Raw genomic sequence first — 22,755 nt, 5'->3', positions numbered from 1 at the left:
TTACAAACTTTGGGTAAAGAAGGTTAGAGCCAGATACCTGCTTCAGATAACAGGGAAGTCTAATTACTTCTAAATTTCTCAGATAAGAAGTTTTGCCTCCGGATGGACTGCTTGGTGATCACTAGGTGATCTTTGCTTTCTTTACTTGGATTTGCCAAATAGTTTGGATTTTCCCCTATTTGTTTTATAATTTTCCTTCCTCTTTTCTTCCTTCCCTTCTTCCCTCCTTCTTTCCTCCTTCCCTCCCATCCTATTATTAGTCTACTTCTTTATCTAATCTATCATTTCTCTATCTATCCAAAGAATCTTTTCTGAATCATTTGAGGGTAATTTGGAGACATCGTGCCCTTTTAGTGTATATTTCTGTATGCATTTCCTAAAAACAAGGACATTCTCTTATATAGCTATAGTAAAATATTTCTCATATATATGGAGGGGTAAAGAGAAAATTTCTTTTATGCCCTCAGAGGATCTGTTGAACAATTAACTCACAAAAGGCAGATTAATAAGATCAAAGGAATCTAGTTTATTATTGGGCTCACAGGGAGAACTACAGAGTGATTGCTGTCCCCACTGGGCTGCAAAAGCTTATATACCATCGTGAGGTTACACACAGAATGGGAGCCCAGACAATGGCCAAAAATAGGGTATAGTGGTAAAACACATTATGGGAGGAAGAGAAGAAGAGGCTTGGTTTGTGATATGGTTTGGCTCTGTCCCCACCCAATCTCATCTTGAATTGTAATTCCCGTAATCTCCATGTGTCATAGAACAGACCTATAGGAGGTAATTGAATCATGGGGGTGGTTACCCTCATGCTGCTTTCTTGATAGTTAGCGAGTTCTCACAAGATCTGATGGTTTTATATGGGAGCTTTTCCCAGCTTCACTCTTGTTCTTCCCTTTCCTACCACCATGTAAAGAAGGACATGTTTGCTTCCGGTTCTGCCACGGTTGTAAGTTTCCTGAGGCCTCCTCAGCCATGCTGAGCTGTGAGTCAATGAAACTTCTTTTCTTTATTGATTACCCTGTCTCTGGTATGTCTTTATTAGCAGCATGAGAACAGACTAATATGGCTTGCAATGGGAGTCTTGTTATATAGATGAAACCTCACAGGTAGCAACCCTCTGAGGGAATAGATGGTAAATGTTTCCTTCAGACCGTTAAAGGTGTCAGACTGTCAGTTAATCTTTCTTGGATCCAAACAGGGGAGAAGTCCTGGCAGTATCAATGCAGATTCCCTACAGATGTAAATTTCCCCCAGGGAAGACAGCTTTATAGGGCTACTTCTGTTTGCTGGCTCTCTGACAGCCATCTCAAAATATGTCAAGGAAATATGTTCTGGTTGGCCGGGTGCAGTGGCTCACACCTGTAATCCCAACACTTTGGGAGGCTGAGGCAGGCGGATTACCTGAGCTCATGAGTTTGCAACCAGTCTAGGAAACATGGTAAAATCCTGTCTCTACTAAATACAGAAAATTAGCTGGGCCTGGTGGCATGTGCCTGTAGTCCCAGCTACTTAGGAGGCTGAGGTCACAGTGAGCCAAGATCACGCCACTGCATTCCAGCCTGGGGAACAGAGCAAGACTCTGTCTCAAACAAACAAAAAATATATATATATATATATAAATAAATTTTTATTTTCCTCACATACTACAATAAAATGATCAAATGACAAAAGATACATTAATACAATGTGGTTATCTAAGCCAGAGTCCATATTCAACTTTCCTCAATTGTCCCAATAATGTACATTATAGCTGTGTTTTCCTTGTCCTGAATCCAGTCTGAGATTCCACTTTAAGTTTAGTTTGGTCTCTGGTTTACTTAAATCTAGAATAATTACTCATCATTTATCTCCCAAGGAAACTTAGTTCTTTTTCTGGAGAAAAGAACTTAGAAACCAAGATCTGTGGACTTTGTGTGCTCATTGCTACTGATGTGTCTCATCAGACAGACCTAGGAGACAGGAGTTATATACAGAATTTATATAAACATGAAAGCACAGAGATATTTCCAGTTCAACACTAAATAGTATGTTCTAAGTTTTCTCTTTTTCATAGTTTTAAATGTCTTTTTCAACAGCCAAGAAGTGAGAAAGCTGGCATGATAATCATTATTTTTCTGCATGATTCAGTTAACAGATAAAATGCATGGACTAATTGTTATATCAACTTCACTGGTATATAATTTATATACAATAAAATTCACCCACTTTATGTGTACCGTTTGATGAGTTTTGTCAAAGTATATACAGGTATCGATCGACTTACCACCTATGCAACTTACGACCATTCGACTTTACGACCGCAATTGCTAGCCACGACTGCTCCACATCTGGCAGCGCAAACATTGCCCAGCTGGGCGTACGACAGTGCAGAGCAGCTTCCGGCAGCACTACCATCTCTGTGTGCACCATTTCAACTGTACATATAGCCTACTCAACTTACGACCAAATTGTGTTATGACTGGTCTGCGGTCCCAACCGTGGTTGTAAGTGGAGCACTAGCTGTACCACTGAAATCACCAAGCATAATCGAAATACAAAATATTTCCAATATTCCAAAAAGCTGCTTCACACTAATTTGTAGTTAATCCTTCATCTGTAGCTCTAAGCAACTACGAATCTCCTTTTGTTACTACAGATTATATTTTTCATGTCTAGAATTTCATATACATTGAATCTTACAATATGTGTTCCTGTTTCTGCTTCTTGATGTTTTTGAGATTCATCTTGTGTGACACTGATTGATTTTTTTTAAATTTTGAGACAGAGTTTTGCTCTGTCACTCAGGTTGGACTTCAGTAGTGTGATCATAGTTCACTGCAGCCTAGAACTCCTGGGTTTAAGTAATCTTGCCTTAGCCTTCTGAGTAGATGGGATATAGGTGCACTCCATCATACATGTCTGGCTATTTTTTAAAATAGAGATGAAGTCTTACTATGTTACCCAGGCTGTCCTCAAGTGATCCTCCCACCTAGACCTCCCAAATTTCTAGGATTGCAGGAGTAAGCCACTGTGCCTAGCCCTGATTGATTTTTAAACCACGCTTGCATCCCTGGGATAAACATATTTGTTCATGATTTATTATCTTTTTATATGTTGCTAGAGTCATTTTGCAAATATTTTGTTAAAGATTAGTGCATCTTTGATTTTGAAGTATATTTGTAATATTCTTTTTTGGTTACATCTTTGTCAGATTGTGCTCACAGGGTAATGTTGGTTTCACAAAATGTAATAAAAATGTTCTTTTCTTCTATTTTTTTATTAAGTAGCCTGAAGAATATTGCTATTATTCATCTCTCAAATATTTAATAGAATTCACCAGTGAAGTCATCTAACCTTGAGTTTTATTTGTAGGAATGCTTTTCATAATGATATAGGGCTTTGGTAACTCTTCAGTGCCTTTAAATACCTTTGTTTTGTTTTGTTTTCCAGATTTATTTAAATGCTGAAATTTATAACTTGAGAGATGTTAGTATGTGCTGCGTGATATTCCTTCACTATCAGAATAGAACAAAGTAAAATTTATTTTAAAAAAACTCAATCATACATTGGAGCATAGTTTTACATCAGCAAATACACCTGAATACTACAGAGTATTTTATCTTATATACACATGGCAATTTATTTATCTGATTTTGCTATTTGTATACTCATTCTCATTTTCTTGAAACCTACTCTATTGAGGCCTTTATGCCTACTCAAATAACATTACTGTTGCCAACCTCACTAATTGCCTCCACTTTGCTCAATCAGATGGTAAGTCTTTCCTCCTTATTTCACTTGATCCATCAGCAGCATTTCACAAAATTGATCACTCTCTTCTTTCTTCACTTGGCTTTCAGGGCACCACCTTTTCTTGAATTTCCCTGACCTCTCTGGTTGCTATTGTTTGATGTCATTTGCTGGTTCTGTTTCCTGCCCCTGAACTTTTAATGTTGAAATGCCATAAGGCTCTGTTTCTGGTCATCTTCTCTTCTCTCTATACCCTCAATCCCTTGGTAATCTCAACCAGTCTCATAACTTAGAGTGTTACCTCTATCTTATTAATTCCTAATTTATATCCCCAGCTCAGATCTTTTTTTCTAACCTCAGACCTGAAGGTCTAACAGACATCTTTAACTCATCATGTTCCACACTGTGTGCTTCAAAACTTGCTCCTCTCACCCTCTTATGAATTCTCCAAAACCTACTCCTTAACCTTTTAAAAGTTCAATTGCTGTCAGTTCTGTCTTTCTGGTTATTTAATCCAGAATCACTGGCTTCAACAATGACTTTATTGCTGTCTTATAATGATCAAAATACAAATTCTCTTGTCTTTACATTCCTAATAAATCAATAATCTTACCACTTGTCACCATGTCATTATATTACCAACTATTATCTCTCTTCACCTCTCCTGTTTCTCTCATTCCTATTGGCATCTGAAAGACCATTATCTCTTTCTTGCACTGTAATTGGCTGACATGTTCTTCTTTCCTGCTGCACAGATAAAACCAATTTACTGAGACAGTAGTATTGCAGTAGAAAAAGTTTAATTAATGCAGGGCTAGTCAAGTGATATATGTGAGTTTTCTACTCAAATCAGCCTCCCCAGAAACTCAGAGGCTATGGTTTTTATGGATCATTTGATGGGCAGGGGGCAAGGGAATGGGTGCTGCTGATTGGTTGGGAATGAAATCCCAAGGATTATTTTCCCATAAGGATGTGGAAAATAATCCTAGTGCGCTGAGTTGGTCTGTGGGTGGGGGCCACAGAGCCAGTTATCTATGAGTCATGTATCCCTGTGGAGTTAGTCAGTTGCCAGGAACCAAAAGTCTGAAAAACATCTCAAAAGACCAATCTTAGGGGGCTAGGTGTGGTGGCTCACACTTGTAATCCTAGCACTTTAGAAACCTGAGGTAGGAGAATTGATTGAGCCTAGGAGTTTGAGACCAGCCTGGACAACACAGGGAGACTCCATCTCTACACACACGCGCGCGCGCGCGCGCACACACACACACACACACACACACACGCAAGAAAAAATTAGCTGGACATGTTGGCATGTGCCTGTAATCCCAGCTACTCAGGAGGCCAAGGTGGGAGGATTGCTTGAGCCCTCCCTAGTGATCATTTATTGCCCTTCAACAAAATTCCTTTTCTCCACCCCCTCCCATAACCTGTTTTGCTAGGATCCAAGTCCTCTATTCTTTCTGTAACCATATGATGATATATAAACTTCTGTTCCTCACTGAGGGGTTGGACCTCCATTCTGAAGGCTTTATGTACGCACACTAAGTAACTTTGTGTGCCTTTTCTGCTATTAACCTTCTTTCTGAGAACTGATTTTTTGAGCGATCCTTCAGAGGGCCTTTGGCCCCCACACCTATTTGGTCTTCTCCTAGTACATCTCCTCATTCACTGCTCCAGACACTGTGGTTTTCTTGCAATTCCTGGAAAACACCTGGTGCACTTCTCTCTTTTTTTTCCCAGAGATATACTTGGATAACAGCTATCTTCAAGTCATCACTCAACTTTCATCCTCCTTATGTAGCCTACCTTGATTGTTGTGTCAAAAACCATAAATACCTCACCTTCACCTTCAGAGTTCCTAAATCTTTACATGTTGCTTTCCTTCTTGTTTTTCCCATATTACTCATCAACTTCTAATATCGCAAAATTTACTTATTATATTTTTTATTGTCTGTACTCCTGTTGAAATTTAATCTTCAAGAGCAGGGATCTTTATCTGTTTGGCTTGCTAGTATTGTGTACCTAAAATCGGGACCAACATGTGATAGATATTTAATAAATTTACATGGAATAAATTAGACAGGTTCTCATTTTCCACAGCAAGATTAATTTATCTGTTTATCCATTCATCCATCTATCACTCCATTTGTCTCTTGTCCATGAATCCATGATAGACTGATCTACTGATCTATCTATCTATCTATGTCTATCCATCCATCTGTCCATCCATCCATCTATCCATCCATCCCTCTCTCTTATCTAGCCAGCTAGCCAGCTATCCATCTATTTACCTACCGTTTTCTATCTATCTATTTTTGAGCATTTATTCTGCGTTTACTATGTCACGAACAGTGTTTAAAAGCTTTGGAAAAAATACATATACGGTGATGTGCCAGAACTTCTTATGCTAGTTTACAGGAACTGATTGTTCAATATTCAGAAATTTTACAATCTGGCTTTTAAAATAGTGGTAGCTTGAAATTGGCCATTGTAAGGGTATTTATACCAGAGAAACTGAGAAAGTCTGCAAATCAGGGCTTTTCTTGCTCTTTCCCTTCATCACCCCTGACCGCAGAGCCAGTTTACCAGTTTAACACTGGAAGTATAAGGCATCTTCTGCCATAAAGCAGTTAAACTCATAAGCATACAGCTCCTAAGTATAGTACATAATAGAACTCAAGAGGATAGTTAAGAAGGACATGCAGTATTCATGTCTTGTGCAAATAAGTGAAGAACATTCAAATGAAAAGAGGCAGAGGTTACTTACTCAGAGCTTGCTTTATCAAGGGAGTCAGCGACTATCACTTGTGTTTGGCAGAGATACAGAAGTAGTTATACGATGGAAAGCTTTATAAGTGAATAAATGGGAAAATCTGGTGTTCTAATTGGAGATTGTAGGCAAGGTGAAACCGGATAAATAGAAGTGGGGCAACTTGTGTGATTGGTTTGAGGACGGTATTTGGCTTTCTCTAGTCTGTCTTGAAACAGATAGGAGAGAGGGAACAAAAATAAGGCACTTTTCCGCGTTGATACAGTCCTGATCATCCTGAGCTGACTGCCTCAGAGGTTGTAGTGTAGCTCTCTGGACTTCCTATGTGGGTCAGAGTTCTATCATCATATTTTGTCTGGCTGTTGCCTGTAAATCTGGTCTCTTTGGTCCTTGGTTTTGTCATTTACTTATGAGGGGTTGACTCGTTCAGAGAAGACCACGGTTTCAGATATTCACTGCTAGAGGATTGTCACCATGGTCAACTGTATTGTGAAATACTGACTTTTTAATTTTTATTTTATTTTATTTTATTTTGAGATGGAGTTTCGCTCTTGTTACCCAGGCTGGAGTGCAATGGCATGATCTCAGCTCACTGCAACCTCCACCTACTGGGTTCAGGCAGTTCTCCGGCCTCAGCCTCCTGAGTCGCTGGGATTACAGGCACGTGCCACCATGCCCAGCTGATTTTTTGTATTTTTAGTAGAGGCGGGGTTTCACCATGTTGACCAGGATGGTCTCGATCTCTTGACCTCGTGATCCACCCGCCTCGGCCTCCCAAAGTGCTGGGATTACAGGCTTGAGCCACCGTGCCCAGCTGAAATATTGACTTTTTAGTTGTATTGTCATGGTAATCATATAATAAGGGAGAAGCTGGAAAGAAGCATTTAAAACTCCGAGTAGAATGCAATGGACCATAGTCTTGACACTGACTAAAATGACAATTAATAGTTCATGTAAGATGCTTTGGACCCAAGAACACCAATTGCCAAGAGAACAACAGAAGCTATGGAGAATGACCTTAGTTATCTAAGTAGTTTTTTCCTTAATGCAAAACATAGCCAGTTCCACCTTGCCTGTTTGATCTAAGTGCAAAATCAATATTAGCAATGATACAGAAGCCACCATGACTAGCCCCAAAAGAATGTAGAGCAATGCAATTGTCCATCACTGTTCTTGTCAACAAGTGAGACCATTTTGTTTTCCAGCTAGGGCAGAGGTAGTACTATCCTTAATGACTTCTGCCAGAGTTAATGATCACTCTTTTAGAGCTTTTACTTCTGTATGTATGCTTCCCACTGTTGGAACACTGCTGTGAGTGTTCTCACAAGCAGTGGGTCAGTTTGGAACATGGATGCACCTATACTAAGAATATTACATTGAGGTGACTTATTTTAGGTGTGCTAATGATATTTAAATACAGAAATTCAACTTAGATTTTGTTGTCCTTTAGGCAGTAAAATTAGGTCAACTGTTGAATTGTCAGCGTAAGGATGAAGTTGATGTTAACAAGAAATCTGAAAATGGAGCAGATGCCTTGAGAAAGTAGTAGGCTATTGAATGCTTTCCAGAGTGGTTAGCCATTTCTCAAATGTAATGGGATGGTGTATGATATTCCAGCTTTGAGGGGGAGGTTGAAATAGATTATTAGCTTTAATATCTCTTTCAATGCTAAGGGTCTATGTCTCATAATGATTCTTGAGAGATGTTGATAATCCTGTTGGGAGAATAGTGATTAGCTTCACACTAAGCTGACTTTCTTTTACCTAGTTTTACTTAGTTTTTAAAAAATTTACTTAGTTTTAAAGCCAGAGTCCCAAAGGGACACTTACTAGCATTACGTTGTTTTATCTGCCATAGAAAATATTCTATAGTCATATGTTCTTCCCCTAATAATTTGTTGTATTTTCTCTTTAAAGACTGTGTGAATCATGCAACTGAAGATGTTTGCAATTCTGTTTTAGCTGCCATAAAGCCAGCCCAGGGACAAATTTGCCATTGAACATTTTAACTGTGTAGGATCAAATTGTCTCTATATTTATGCTTTTTCTTTCTGGTCTCAATCTCTTATTGTAAATGGCATTGTCTCTGGCTTTATTTTTATGTTTTGATTTTACTTCTGTTAGACGTTCCTCTAAGTATGTCAAATCCTTTGGGAAATGCAATGGGAAGTACATGAATGGATTGATAACTGAATGCATATATAATGGCTTGGCAAATTGGTGTTCCTTTGGGTAAGTGCCTATAAGCAGTGATATCATCATGTTCCACAATGATCTAGTAAGCTATCAATTCCTATCCTTGCCAGTAATTTTCATTCTTACCCAGTATCCAAGTTCTTGTTCCCTAGATAGATTCCCATTGGGATAATCATCAGTCCCAATTCTATGCTTATTCTAAACAGTGGTGGTAAACAACTATTTTTTTTTTTTGCCCAAGATCCAATTGGTAAATAGCAAATTGGTGACAATATCCTAGACCTTTTTTACATATCATAATTAGGGTTCATAGGTGCTTGATACATAAGAGAATGTGCTTCTAATAAAAGCCCCCACATTGAAAAAAAACTTATTAAAATACCTCCTGAATTATATATAGGATACTTAAATTGACACTACTTTTAGTCTCAAAATGATGGTATACTTGATTTGCCATCTTAGATTTAACTTTAAATTAATTTTTGAATAGTAAAAAGGGATTGCTTCTTTCTAATGATGACTGATCTAAGCATGTATGGAATGTGTTCAGTTCTGGGCAATATCCTTGGAGGATGTGAACAAATTGAAATAGGTTTGGAGAAAGTTAACAAATTTGTGAGGACTTTTGAAAGTATGTTTCCTGTCACTGCTGGAGCTATGAATGCTTAGTCTGGAAAGTGATTAAATTGACATGGTTATTTCTTTCAAATATTAGGCTTGAATCTCTCCACTGTGCACTAAACCTTGTGCACACAGCGAGTCTTCCAGAAACACAAATATTATCAGACAGGTGGTACATGTCGATAGTACCAAAATACACTTCATGAAGTACCCAAAATATTCTAAAAGGTCTTGCAAAAAGACCGTATGGGATGAAGTTTTCTGATCATTGGCGTATGACAACCTGCCTGTCGGGTCACTTCTGTGTATACTCCTAGACTGTGTTCCGGGAATAGTCATCCTCTGGCAGCATGGGATGGGCTGACTCTGTCACTCAAACAATCTGCTTTTTGTTTTCCTACAGAAGGACCTTAGATAGATTGATGAGGAGAGATCTCTGTAGCCTAGAAACTGGTTCCTAGGAAAGGAAGCTGAATCAGAAAGAATCTGGGAGTGGGGCATTGCTTTTCCTATTCCTACCCTCACCTCCAAAGCAACTCTGAATCTACTTTTAGAACTAAGCAATGTCAAAATCAGAGAATATAAAAGAGAGAAAATTAGGCTGACTTGTTCTTCCAGTGGCAGAGTCCCAAAGCATTTTAAATCTTAAACATTCTAAACACTTCTGTAGTACACCTAGGAGAGCTGATTCTAATTTAATCAAGGCAGAGGAGGAAGTCTCTAACAGTATTTGCTGGAAGCTCTGATATTCTCCTTGGGTCCAGAGCCTGCTGGACTCCATTTGTAATTTCTCCAGACTTCTCCTTTTGTAAAACCCTCCTGGGTATTAAAATACCCTAGGATTGGTGGTAACTAAAACCATTCCATTTCATCTTATTTGCATTAACCTCCAGCCAGACCTTTATGGAGCAAACAGCTGACAGTGTCATTTGTTGTCAAAGGAGATGTTGGTAATAATATAGGGGAAAAGTCTGCCCACCAGTAGTCATTTGGTCAAAAGAAGGTAACAGATTTGATTAATAATGAGTGGATTCTTCTATAGGCTCAACCAGCACTCGGTTGAGGGTTATCCAATTCTCAGTCAGTAATTTTGAAAGTGATTGGGCAATACATTATTTGATTTTTTAAAATATATTTATCTTTCCAATTATGCATTGCTTATACCAATAATGCAATTATTTTGAATTTATTGGAAATATTCTGAATTAGAATTAAAGGCTTGAAAACAGGTAGTGCATTTCACAAAAATGTGACTGTAAAACTAGGCTTTAATCATGCTTCTGTTGGGTGCAAGTGGGTTAATTAATTCAATGAATTAATAAATGAATAAACCAATAAATGCTTTTTAAAAAAGATATGAGTAAGGTTCTTTCTGTTTCTCAAAAGACAGACAAGTTTCTGCCCTGCCAATTAAGACTTAAGAAGTCACAAGTGATGACCTACGGAGGGCAAAGGGAAAGAAAAGCAGACGTTTTAACTGGTGTTTTAGGCAGAATCCTCAGTAATGACACATTCCATTTAATAGCAGTTATAATTTCTCCCACCTCTTCTATATTAACCATGTTATTTTATTTTGAGGTGGTTTAGGGAAATTATCATCATTACTCCATCTAATAGATAAAGAAATGGAGATAGATAGGCTAAATGTGTACTTTAAGTGACATAGCTGCTTAATAAATGGATTGAGGCCAGATCCCAGGCTCTTGGCTTAACCACATACTCTTCCCACTAGATTACCTGGACATGCAAAATGTATAAATTGTCTCCATTAAATGTAAGCCACCAGTAGTTACTGTATCTTGATCATTCTCTTCCTCCCTTCCTTCTTCCCTTCCTTCTTTTTCTTTCTTTCCTTCTCTTCTTTACTGTTCATTTTTCTTTCTTTATAATATCATGGCATTGGCAGATATTAATAATCCCTTTGCCAGAGGAAGTCTAATCCACACTAACAATGAGTCTGAGTTTTACATTCTTAATTCATCTCATGTTGTATGATGGGAGTGGGGTTGTTGTAAAAATTTCCTTCTTCGTAGGATTATTCTGAGGATTAAACTTGATCATCAAGTGAAGTGCTCAGCACAACTTCTAGGACATTGAGAGATTAAGAACTCAATAAATGGTAGCTTTTGATGTTGTGGTGTTGTGTGCTCACCAAGTGACAATGAAATTGAAATTGATAAAAAATCCATCCGAATTTCAAAGGGACGGAAATAGAGTCACAGAATATATAGCTCTGATTTGAGAAGAAACCCAGGTATCATATCACTTAGTTAGGGTTATTTCTAGGCAAATTCCAGTCAAGTTTAATATAGTCCTTGCATATGAAAAGATTTGTAGTGAGTTGAAAAATACCCAGCTAGTGGGGAATACATGAATGGTCTAGTTAACAATAGGATTGTGAAATCATAATCATGATTCAATGGCATGGGTTATTTTTATTTTATAAACAAGATGGGAAATCATTTAAAGATCAGCCCTTGACTAGGAAAATGTCTTTGGAATATGAAAATGAGAATTCTGAAGTTAAATGCATTCGTAGGAAAAAAAAATGAGGCCCATAGGGAAGAGGGACTTCAGCTAGGGCTTTGATCTCTCGGAGTCGATATCAAGTGTTCCTTCTACGTGAATGCTGGGACCTCTGTTGCCCCAGCAATGGACCGATGGAGGACTCATTCATCATAGCGATACATCTTAAATCAGGCCTCTCACCCTGGCTGCTATGTTGTTAGGTGTAGACCTGACTTGCAATTGTAGATGAAGCCCCATGCCAAATGGTTCAATTACAGTGGAGAAGGAAGCAATGATAGGATAAAGGCAGTATAGGTCCCCATGCATTCCGAATGTGGGCAATTTCCGGCATCTCTAAACCAGAGGAGGTAATCTCTCTTCATTCTCAGAACTCAGGATTTCTTATCCCTCAATATTCGGCCATCCTCCACCGTCATCTATTTCTCCACATTACTTTGTAGCCTTTCTGGACTTTATCTTTCCAAACACAGATTTCCTTGGTCACAGCACAAACATTTTCTTCCAAAGGACCCACTATCTGATGCATGTTTCAACAGCCCACTTTTATGTGTTAATTATGTGGTTGTTTAGGAAATAGTTGGAAACTGACTTCAGAACAGGGATATAAAATCCATTTAAGATTTCTCTTAATATTGTTGTTCCCTCCCTGTCCCCCACTGTCTCAAGCGTCTGGGCACTTGGCTAAAGGTTAGTGCAATGACACATGCTTCCTGTCCCCCTTAGTCCCCTATTTTCTCATATCCATCCATTTTACTTCCTGGATGGGCATTCTGCCTGAGAATGGGATAAAGCTGGCACACTACCTACCAGAAAAGAAATCTTTGTTTTCAGAGAGAAGTATTGAATCAAATCTCTCAGAAGGGGAGCCTGACCCCTTCCCTCTCTTCCCACCGCCTCCATCTGGAAGAGAAGAGAAACAGAGAAATTCGAAAAGTTGCCAAAGTTTAATTACTTCTACTGAAAGTGCCAAAAAAAAAAAAGTAAAAGCTTATCCTTTAGTGGAAGAAACGCAGAGGACCCTGCGGACATTTGCAGCAGTCTGTTTGCCTTTTTTTTTTTTTTTTTTTTTTTTTAGTTTTCTACTATAGACCCTGAGTAGCAAATTTCCACTTTCTTTTCCGAGAAGAACAAGGACAGATTGTCCCTTGGAGACTTCAAAAGGGTGTTTCAGATTCTGCCTCTAGAGACAAAACTATTGAGCCATCCCCAAATATTTCTGTTTTAAGATTCACACAACCTGAAATTTCAGGCAAGCATTTTCTTATACCATTAGCTCATCACATCGACCATCCACCTATATAAATTGTGTTAAAATTACATCCATTTCTAACAAACTCATCGGGGCCACCTCAGCAGATATTAAAATAGATGATTTTTTTAGGGGAGAAACAAAAATTTAACAAACATGCAAAGAAATGAAAATTAGAAAGTTGTAATATGAAATGGTATAGGTAATTAGAGAATTAACATTCTCATTAAATAACATTTATTAAATTACCTACCATATGTCAGGTCTACACACTTTTATTTGTCTTACTGTAATTATCTATCATGACAACCCTGTGAAAGAAGGTACTATTTTCATTTAATAGGTTCAAAGAAAGCTACATTTTCATTGAGGTTATGGGACTTGGCCAAAGTTACCTATCTAATAATGAACAGAGCTAAAATTTCAATCCATGTTTTCTGATCCCCAGGCCAGGCAACTCCTCAGTTAACTCTCAATTACTAGCTTGTGGATCACCACACATTTATCTGCCTCTTCTTTTTCTGTGGCATATTTTCTATGTGCTTTACCGTTTAACAATACCTGTACATTTGGGTTGACATATGCCAACCTCAATCAATAGGTAACAAAATTCTCTTTTCTCCTTTTTAGTAGGTTGGATAGGCAGGTGAATGAAACCATTAATTAAAATGATGTATACATTTTTATGAATTGCAACGATTGCTATTTTCACCTTTCTTTTCTTTTTTTTTTTTTTTGAGATGGAGTTTTTCTCTTGTTGCCCAGGCTAGAGTACATTGGCTTGATCTCAGCTCACAGCAACCTCCACCTCCTGGGTTCAAGCAATTCTCCTGCCTCAGCCTCTTGAGTAGCTGGGATTACAAGCATGTGCTACCACACCTAATTCTGTATTTTTAGTAGAGACGGGGTTTCTCCATGTTGACCAGGCTGGTTTCAATCTCTTGACCTCAGGTGATATGCCCGCCTTGGCCTCCCAAGTGCTGGGATTACAGGCGTGAGCCACTGCACCAGTGGCTTTCTTTCTTTCATATGTAGCTGTCAAAACTGGTGACATGAAGAATAAATTTTTTTTCAATAACAAATTTGGAAGCTGAAGATAGTTAACAACATTGTTTGAAAGAAATACAGCTAATATTCCTTCAGCTTTTAGAAACAAGCCTGTTCTTAAAGGAAAATTCTTTGCATTACAAATGAGACATTGCAGGTTTTCTGTTTTGTTGGTGACTTTTTAAATAAAAGAAGAGAATCTCACATCTTTAAGTTTTCTGTGAAATCAGCATGCTTTGCTTTTTGATTTCTGATGTCTCTTTCTTATCAATCTAGCTCTTTGTGGATTTATTGCACAAGTCTGTGCAGCCGTTAAAAGTCATCCTTTGATACAATGCTGGCAGTAAGCATTAACTTCTACATGGAGGGAAATTGGTATGAGGGATGATGGTGCAACCAGCGACTGGAAGCCAGCTGGGCTTTCTATTTCAAGCCCTTTTCACTTTCCAAATCTTTGATGTACCTGGCTCATTCTTAACATCACATGGAATACAGAAATTGGCCTTAGAGGTTAAGACATTGATTTTGCTGGTCAGGTTTTGATTTTTCAGAGTATGGCAAAAAGTTCATATTTTACTGAACTGGACTCAGAGGCTGTGTGTGAGTGTGTGTGTGTGTGTGTGTGTGTGTGCACGCGCGCACACAAGCATGTAATGTGGTTTGGGCTGGGCTAGAGGAGGCAACATGAGTTGAAAGAGTACAGAAGGCCAGGTATGGTGGCTCACACCTGTAATCCCAGCACTTTGGGAGGCCGAGGTAGGTAGATCACCTGAGGTCAGGAGTTGGAGACCGGCCAGGCCAACATTTCTACTAATTTTTAGTAGAAACCCTGTGTCTAATAAAAATACAAAAATTAGCTCGGCATGATGGTAGGTACCTGTAGTCCCAGCTACTTGAGAGGCTGAGGCAGGAGAATGGCTTGAATCCGGGAGGTGGAGGTTGCAATGAGCAGAGATGGCGCCACTGCATTGTAGCCTGGGGGACAGAGTGAGACTCTATCTCAAAAAAAAAAAAAAAAAACAGTAAACAAGAAAGTAAGAAAGTAGCCTGAATGACAAAATGTTCTAGTTACTGAATTAATCAGCTTATATTCTACAGACTGAGAGCTGAGATTTGGCTACTGTGGTTCTGTTTAAGCAAAATGGCATATTTGGGGGAGTGAAAACATTCCTTCTAGGATCTCCTTAGAAACTGAGCTCTCTGGTCAATTGGCAAGGACACTCAACAGTACTGAGTTTTCTGTGTGAATTAGTTTGAGTAAAATATTCAGTAAAGACAGAGAGATGGCCAAAATTATCTTTGTCTAAGTTATACTTCAGGGAAGAGACATAAAAGGCTGTTTATTAGTATCTGACACTATTGGACACCTGATAATTGTTGAACAATTCACCATTAAATATAATTTAACCTGGTTTGTTCTGAAACTTTGTGAAGAATAAAGTGAGAGTGAAATGATGTTTAGAGACAATGCTAAGAACCAACCCCTCCTCCTCCTCTCTTGAACTCTGAAATTAGCATGCTTTGATTAAAAATAATTAATGGGCTTTCTTTGGAGCAGGTTTAGATTTATAGAAAAATTGAACAGAAAGTAGAGAGTTCCCAAATATCCCCTTTCTCTCCTCCCAGCTCTCCCTATTATTAACATTTTGCGTAAGTGTGGTATATTTGTAACAATGGATAAGCCAATATCTATATTATTAACCAAAGTCCGTAGTTTACGTAAGGTTCACTCTTTGTGTGGTTCATTCTGTGGGTTTTGACAAATGTGTAATTACATGTATCCTATGTTGTAGTGTTACATAGAGTGGTTTTACTGCCTTAAAAGTCCCCTGTCCTTCACCTACTCATCCCTCCTTCTTTCCCTTTCCCAAACCCTTGGTAGAAATGACTGATTTTTAAAACTGTCTCTTATAGTTTGGCCATTTGCAGAATGTCATACTGTTGGAATGATATGTATGAAATCTTCTCAGATTGGCCTTTTTCACTTAGCAAGATTTATTTAAGATTCCTCCATTTCTTGTTATGGCTTGATAGCTGCCTTGTTTTACACACTACATATTACATTATCTGGAGATACCACAGTTTGCTTGCAAGCTTTAGCTATTATGAGTCAGGTGATTTAAACATTTGTTGGTAGGTTTTTGTGTGGACATCCAATTTTAACTCATAATGGCAAGGAATGTGATTACTGTATACTATAGTAAGAGTATGTTTAATTTTGCAAGAAGCTACCAAACTGTCTTTCAAAGTGGCTGTGGCATTTTGCATTCCCAGCAGCAATGAATGAGAGTTCCTGCTGCTCCACATCCTTACCAGCATTTGATGTTTTATATTTGGGTCATTTTAGTCCGTGTATAGTGGTATCTCATCATTGTTTGAGTTGTCATTCTTCAGCGACTTATTATGTTGAACATCTTTCTGTAACCCTTTTTGACATCTATATGTCTTTTTTGGTGAGGTGCCTGTTCAGGTCATTTGCCCATTTAAAAACTGGTTTTCTTGTTTTCTTATTGCAGAGTTTCGTGATGTACTTTGCTTTTTTGATTTCTGATATCTCAAGGGGAATGTGCAATCGAGGAATAATTGTTGTTATGCAAATTTTGTGTTTCTCAAGCTGGGGTAAGGAAAGTCTAGGCAGCGCCTGGACATATTGTCAAAGGCTAACACGTTATTATTTTGAGATGGTATCTGTAAACCATAAGAGAAACATGTATTGTTAACCTGGAGGGCCACTCTGTAACTGAGTCCTCTCATCTGCTTTCCGCACCTGCATTTCCATTAGTATTTACAATTGCTTTAACACCAAGTAATGACACAACAGTGACAGTTTGTTTTAATGCAGGATTTTTAAAACCAGTATTTTATAATCCTGCTAGTATGTGGATATATTATTTGGGATCCAGGACAGCTTTTATCCTGCATTTCAGGTGTTTCCGGAGAGAAACGCCAGAAATACCACTACAAGGCTTTGGCCACAAACTACAATCATCTCCACTATGTTAGGGTAAGACTTTCTTTGCCTTGGTTAGACACAGTCTTGAGTTACAACCAAAGCAGAGAAGAGGGACTGCTCTTTGTCCTTTTCCCCTCATTCACTTTCCAATCTTAGATTTTGAAAGCAGGGGAATGCAAGAGCAGACAAGAACATTTGCCTAAATACAACCTTCTTTTTTTCCTGTTTGATAAGACACTATGCAGAGAAATATGGCTCAAGCTGAAAAGCCTTGCAGCCTTCTCACTGAAAAGTAAAATGCTTGGGTCCCGAGAGGCATAGAGGCAGAGCAAAGGATGCCTTGAACTGCCTTCCCTGAGAGATCACTGTACATGACATGATGCTGAACTGCAGGATTCACTAGAAGAGACCTGGCAGGTATCCAAGCAGGATGACGGCAGCGTACTGGGGAGCTCTGCCCACTGAAAAGAGCAGCTGCTATTCAGTGTCAGTCAGTTGCTGTGTACTGAAATGTGGGCTGAAGTCAGATCCTCTGATTTTTCAAGGGAAGTTGGAAATCTGATTTTAATGGGAAGTCTCCTAATTTTCAAATGTTCGCAATAAATTTGACCCCTGTGAGCATCAGGAAACATATGTTGGAATGAGATCTGGCCAATCGCAGGGCTTCCAAGGTGGTGATTTTTGCTCTGCCCCTTGGGTTTGCATTGCTAGTGATTTGCTGATGACAAACTGCACCTTGGCAAACAGAAGGTGGCTATGTGGAATATGACACAGGAAGCACACTTTGCATAATTTTTAAGTATGTGATTTTCTTGCTTTCAAATATACTTAGCTGAACTGTCTGGGTGGGCTCTTGTGACTATGTCACATTACACTCCGTTTTTACCTGCTGTCTGATCCAACCCACACTCCCAGACAGAGAGATACATCCCTGAAGGTGTTACCACCTGTATATGGATAAAGATTGATGAAACCAGCTTTCTTCTGGAGGGGTAGGAAGAGATGGAAAGAGAATGCATACAAGGAAATCAGAAAGGTGGAGGAATTCAGCCCAGAAATCCTGGGAAGCAGAGGTTACTAGGTTGCTGAGACCCAGAGGTGACCAGCCATCAAATGATGTTTCAGATAACCCAAGCTGAGAATCACAGCTGAGAGCAGAGAAATCTGGTGACTGGGCTATTGCATACTTCATTTGTTGTGTTCTATATCAGTAGCTGTGGTAAGGAGTATTGACACCTGTGAGATAGGGTATGTGTAGTTCTAGGAATTGATTTGTGTGGACAAATTCTTGGGCTTAATACTGTTTTAGTGGACCCAGTTTATAGAACTCAATCATAGGACACATTGCATTGTCTCCCTCAAATACCACATTCTCATGAAAAGCTTCTCGTTAAAAAAATCCATTTATTCTAACAAATAACTTGGCATAACAGAGATCATGTGAGAATTGTTACAATAGCCAGGTGAACAATGTGTGGTCTCTCAAAAAGATAGATGGGAGAAGGATTTGTAAACAACATACTCATAGGGAAAACAAAGCAAAGCAAAATGACCCAGGTGCTCATAGCAATTCATCCAGATTTCCCTCAATTACTTATTAAATGCCAACCATATGCTGGGGTTTTGTGTTCTGTTTAACAAACCCTGACTCAAGTTTTTATTTTAACTTTAATTGTACCCATTTTACGGATGAAGCCATGCATGTATGAACACATCATTTGTGCAAGTTCACAGATCAAATAAATGGCAGAGCTATGCATCCAAAAAGACTACATGTCTCCCCAGTCTCCATCAATGGAACATCAAACTTCTAATGTGTCTTAGGGGCAAAAACATGGTTTTCTACTAGGGATTTAATTAGATTACTGGTTTAACAAGGTATCTCCTCTTTCTATAGCATAGTAAATTCAATGGAAGATAGTCATTTCTTCTTGTTTGACACAATAGCACTGTGGTTGTGATATATGTGGATAATTGAATTTCATTACCACCATACTGTTATGTTAATGCAAAACCTCCAACACAACAGACTGAGAAAAACCTAGTCAACCCAGTGGTTCTTTGGTCTACATAATGTTGAACAAAAGTTTAAGATCAAGCAACATCAAATGCTTTAAGAAAAATTAGAATTTTTGGCTTGTAACGATGGATTTGAAATGTCCACCTCCGGCCCTTAGTTGTGAAGAGACACTTTCTTGGATGTGAATGAGGAATGTACTTTGGCAGCAGCTAGAAAAGTCAGCCTGAGGCTGCTCACTGTTCCGCCCCAGGAAGAAACAGATAAACAAATGAATTCCCTAGACTAAGTAGATGATACAGTTTCGAGTTTAAGATGGAAAACAACCAAATCCAAATAATTTCCAGCAAATCTTGGGGGGGAATAAAAGGAATGTTTCTGATTTAGACTGAATGCAAAAACCTACGCCACTTCACACTTTGTGGGGACATTCCAAGATAGGTCCAAAATCAGTACTTACTTCAATTCCCTAATCACATATTTTGCTTCCCTAATTACATATATTTTTCCCTCTGTTTTCCCACCACATTCTTGCCGTTTGTCTTTCATTAAGTGTTTGTAGAAGTTGTGATATCTACACTGTCCGATATTCTGGATCAGCGGTTTTCAAAGTCTGCTCCTTGAACTAGCAGCTTCCGTGTCACCTGGGAAATGTTAAAAGTGAAAATTCTCAGATCTACTTCAGACCCACTGAATCAGAAACTCAGGAGTGGGATCTGGGAATCAGAGAAAAACTTGGTCAACAATATTAAGTGTCTTCACAAGACCTCCCCATGATCCTGATGCATGGTCAAGATTGAAGTTGTGACCAACCTAGACTGCAAAGCTGAATGGGACTTGTATCGTGTATCTGCTCTTGGTAGCTTGCAATTTGATAATAGGTTTATGATGAAAAATTATTAGTTTATGATAAACCATATTTTAAAAGTAAAATGTAAGTGCTGCAAAAGAAATAACTCTTGAAGATGAATCCTCCCAGCAAGGCGGTTTACTTCTATAGAAGGGTGGGGGGTGCAGGGGTGGGGCCATGATGGCCGGGCATGATTGGACAAAGGGGGAAGGGGTACTTATGCCTGATGGGGGTTGTCCCTACTGCTGCGTCGCTTCCTATTGGCTAGGGTTAGACCACACAAGCTAGATTAATCCTGATTGGCTATTTTAAAAAGAGTACTGATCAGAGCCCCAGTGGTGGTGTGGGTGTTTTGGCAGGAAGGACGGCTACAGGCATGTCAGAGCAGGTAGCCGGGGTGATCAGGTGACCAGGATGAGTCAGGATGTGGGGGGGAGCAGATGTGAACTACTGATTAGAACCGGTGGAGAAGATTGTTTACTGGGATTACAAGGGAGTTAAATTTTAAAATAGAATAGAAACTTTAAAAAAGAATGAGAGAGCTGAACATACTGACATATTGATTCTTTGAAGAGAAACTTGGGGTTCACTATAACATATATGATATATGCATGCTCAGGGTGTGTGAATGAACAAAGAAAGCAACAAAATCAAAATCAATATTTTAGACGAACTTCTATGACACTTTAAATTCAACAACTTTTTGTTGTCTACAGGTTGTCACCTGTATATTTGCATATTTACAATGTGCAGCCCATCTTAAATTAGCAGACACCCCAACCACTGGTAATCCATAACAACAACCAGGAGGAAATCAAATTCCATTTTGAGAATTTTTCAATATAAACGTTGTGAAACATACCTTTAATCTTTTAGTTTGTGAAGCCATACAGTTTTACTGGGACCTAGAATTTGAACCCAATACCACATCAGGAGAGAGACACAGAGGGAGAAATATTCACCAATCCAGGGAACAAGGAGTTAACATCAGCTCCTGCCAGGTGAATTGCATCCTGTTGCAATTTACAACAGGATGTGGAAATCTTTGCTGATTTCTGGCAGCCTTTTCTGTCAAGGTATTTTCCCTCTCTTGGTAACCTCATCAGAAAGACAACTTACATTTCTGTGGATTTTTTAAAGCATGTTAGGCGATAGGCAACAGGGACCAGAGAAGTGGTTTGTATTAGGAGAACAAGCCCATTTGTAAGATACTGTGAAAGCAGCAGCTACATGAAGAAACCTCCGAGTTGGAAGTTTACTGTAAACTCAGGGTGACTCAACAGAACCGCAAGACTGCCAAGAAAGTTAATTTGATCTTGTGTTGCATTCACAAGTGGCTGGTGTTTAAAATGAGGGGCAGACTGTGTGTTCTGCTCTCTAGAGGTCAGGACACACCTGAGTATTGCCTTCTGTTTTGAGCTTGGTTCAAAGAAATTTAACAAATAAACCCCAAATTTCCAAACAAAATCAGACTGTAGCTTCTCTACATAGTAATTGTGAGGGAAACAGAAAACCATCACCATCAGCTGGGGGTAAAACCCCCATAGTGCTCTTCACCTTTTGGGAGATCTGGTGGGGAAGAGGAAGGGTGAGGCTCTTAAGAGATTTGCCTTTGACCAGCAGCAGAATGCATCACCTCCATGAGTCTTTGAATACACAAATAGAATCCCCTGAAGGGTAGCAGAATATGCCACCCCAAAATATGCTAGCCACTTTGGCATAAGGATAATTTTGAGCTAAAAGCATATTAACAAAAAATAAAACTCTAAGCCCCTAAATAAACTTAGACTAAATGGACCCTGCCTTGGCCAAGGGGATTCCAAAGAAACCTGAAAAACTAGTTCGGGCCATGATGGGGTCAAGGGAAGGGGAAGAATGGGGGTCTGACATGCCTTATCATACACTCCTCCCTTTGGGGTTTAGACAAAGTGACCAGCATTAACATCAAAACAGAGATCTAAAGACTGACGAAACAGACTCATTATAGCAAGAAGCTAAACTTTTCTAAACTGACTCTGGTACAGCATCACATGGCAGCAGGCCCTGAAGGAAATCAAAGTATTTTACACCCAAATATATTTATTTGACATATTTTGAAATGAACCTGCAAAGCTGTTTCTTGTGGGAAAAACTTGCACTCGTTAGAGAATCTCCTTTTCTTACTAGGTCTTTTCCAGAGAGTCTGACACCTTTTAAGGTTCAATAAGAGAATTTTACCATCTATTCTCTCTGAAGCCAGCTGGCTACCTGGAGGCCTTATCTACACAACAAGAATCTTGGCTTCTGCAATATCTGCCCCTCTCAGCCCCAACTAACTTTCCTTAACTCAAGCGGATTTCAACTCTTCAGACAGAGCTACACTGTTTCAACCAGTTGACAATCAGGAAATCTTTGAATCCACCTATGATCTGGAAGCTTTCCTGCCTACAAGATGTTTTACCTTTCCAGGACCAACCAATGTATACCTTACATATATGGATTCATGTCTTTGCCTGTAACTTCTGTCTGAGCCAAGATGTAACACAATCACTTTGGGCACATGTTCTCAGGACCTCCTGAGGCTGTTACAGGCCATGGTCCTTAACCTTGGCAAAATAAATCTCCAAATTGATTAAGACTTGTCTCAGATACATTGTGGTTTACAGGCACCTCAAAAAAGAAAACAAAAGCAGGAATCGGAGTCAGAGGTTTTTTGGCTTTGCAACATGAGATCCAAAACCATCCGAGGACTGCAGCATGGTGAAGGCAGTCCAAGTTCCATCCACTTGTAGGTGACTTTAGTTGGT

The 22,755-nt window shown here is 39.0% G+C and overlaps 1 protein-coding gene and 1 long non-coding RNA gene across 2 annotated transcripts in view; one reads left to right on the top strand and one right to left on the bottom strand.

The window, feature by feature from the left end:
* LOC116539496 (cytosolic carboxypeptidase 4-like) overlaps positions 1-22,755 on the top strand; it is a 435,628-nt gene that overhangs the window by 343,095 nt on the left and 69,778 nt on the right. The window lies entirely within an intron of this gene.
* On the bottom strand, positions 11,271-16,471 carry LOC116539500. The gene is made up of 4 exons (XR_004264089.1): positions 16,346-16,471; positions 14,300-14,311; positions 13,372-13,374; positions 11,271-11,281 (listed from the first exon to the last, which is right to left on the bottom strand). It is a non-coding gene; the product is annotated as an uncharacterized LOC116539500 (long non-coding RNA).

Source organism: Sapajus apella, unplaced genomic scaffold (genome assembly GCF_009761245.1).
Source record: "Sapajus apella isolate SASKATOON/1434 unplaced genomic scaffold, GSC_monkey_1.0 scaffold129, whole genome shotgun sequence".
Classification (NCBI taxonomy): Eukaryota; Metazoa; Chordata; class Mammalia; order Primates; family Cebidae; genus Sapajus; species Sapajus apella.
The sequence above is the reverse complement of the archived record's forward strand: the minus strand, read 5'-3'. Positions and strand labels throughout refer to the sequence as shown.